Source organism: Tupaia chinensis, unplaced genomic scaffold, assembly GCF_000334495.1.
Source record: "Tupaia chinensis unplaced genomic scaffold, TupChi_1.0 Scaffold000361_2, whole genome shotgun sequence".
Lineage (NCBI taxonomy): Eukaryota > Metazoa > Chordata > Mammalia > Scandentia > Tupaiidae > Tupaia > Tupaia belangeri.
The window spans coordinates 178785-180724 of NW_006159858.1; the positions used below are offsets into that span (position 1 = coordinate 178785).

The window sequence follows — 1940 nt, forward strand, 5'->3', positions numbered from 1 at the left end:
TAAATAGGTAAGCAATATTATACTCTATTGGGGACCAGCAGTGGTGTGGTGGTTAGGGAGGCTGGACTCCCACATAGCCAAAAGTGGTTCGAGTCCTGGACCTGGCAGCTTGCTCTCTCACTTTCTCTCTCTCTCTCTCTCATTCTGTCCCTCTCTGGTCAAATGAAAGGAAATAAATAAAGTTAAATAAAATAATTATTTAAAAAATATTATACACTATCCTTTTTTTCCTTTTGATTTCTAATTTTTATAAAATTTCTGTCATTTGACATAGATTTGTGAGTTACATTCTTATTGGTGCATGTAGCTTTGATACATTCACTAAAAAATAAACATTTTAGAGTAGCATTATATCTACAGATAAGTTGCAGTGCTAATCTAGAGAGTCCTGTATACTCAGTAATTACTTTACCCTATTGTTAATATCTTGTTACTATCATACGTTTATGAGTATTAATGAACCAATATGAATATATTATTAACTAAAACCTGTCCATTTTTCAGATTTCTTTAGTTTTATCTAATGTCTGTCTCAGGTTTCCACCCAAGTTCTCACATTACATTTACTAATCCTGTCTCCTTAGTGACCTTTTGTCTGTGGCAGCTTTTCAGACTTTCCTTGTGTTTGATAACCTGGAGATTTTTGCAGAGTAATGACTAGACATTTGGTAGAATATCCCTCTACTGTGTTTTGTGTGATGTTTTCCTCATGATTAGATTTGGATTATGGGTTTTTAGGTGGCAGACCATAGAAACAAAGTTCCATTCTCATCACATCATATCAAGGGTAGATACTACAAATGTAATTTATTACTGTAGATGTTAATTGTGATCAGTTGGCTGAGGTGATGTTTAACAGATTTGTCTAATGTGAAGTTAGGCTTCCCCTCCTTTCCTTACGGTACAGTACTTTTTGGAGAGAAGCCACTATTGCAGCTGATATTTAAGAAGCATGAAGCTATATTCCACCTCCTTAAAGGAAAATTATTTCCCTAAGTCTCTTGAAATTCCTCTGTATAAGAGATTTATTTAGTTCATCTCATTTATTGATTTATTTAGTTATTTATTTGTTAGTATGAATTCAGGAAATTTATTTTATATTTTGGATTATAATCAAAATACTTTGTTTTGGTTCCCCAATTGTTCCAGTTTTCATCTCTTTGCAGTCCTTTTTGTTTGACTGCAATGTCCTTTTGAGGCATCCCCATCAGAGAGTGTGTGAGTGTGAGTGCATATACATTTATGTACATGTGTGTGTATGTTTGAGACTCATTTCTTTTTTATTTACTTTACTTATTTTTTTTTCAGGGTAAAGTGTGAATGCAGTCCCCCACTACTACAAATTATGCAGTCAAGCTTCCCACATTTGAGGAAATTGCAGAGGTCAGGACATCCAGAGTAATGGATAAACCTCACCCTGGGAAAACCAGCTTTGTGATCATGGTTTTTCCCCTGCCAGGTAAGTATGAACACGTATTTCTTTTGGCACCACAAGATGCTCCAGATTCATCTTTATTTTTGTTTTATTTTTATTTCAAGTTTTTTTTTATACATTCAATCACATTATTTAGCTTGCTAAGTGAATATTCCAACATGTGTACATTTCTCCCCAATCCAGTTGATAATACTATGAAGTTATCTTCAATAGATAATACCCCATTTCTTTGTCCCATTAATGCTTTGCCTCTCTATTTTTCTTCTAAATGTCCTTCTTCAGACTCTACTCCTTCACCACCCTCTTCCCACACTATATCTGGTATTCACAACCACTTACTGTGTTTCTATATCCTTTAGTCATTCAGTTTCAGTCATAGAGCGGGACACTCAGAATATATTAAGTGGGGACATACAATGTCTCTCTTTCATAGCCTGGTTTGTTTCACTCAGTTGTAAATCTTCCATATTCATCCACTTTCTGTCAAAAACCTGGGTCTTTTTTT

General features: G+C 34.5%; 1 non-coding gene across 1 annotated transcript; it reads right to left on the minus strand.

Moving 5' to 3' along the window:
* Window positions 1–1305: 1305 nt before the first annotated feature.
* On the minus strand, window positions 1306–1467 carry LOC114008633 (U1 spliceosomal RNA). The gene has a single exon (XR_003550139.1). It is a non-coding gene; the product is annotated as a U1 spliceosomal RNA (small nuclear RNA).
* Window positions 1468–1940: the final 473 nt, after the last annotated feature.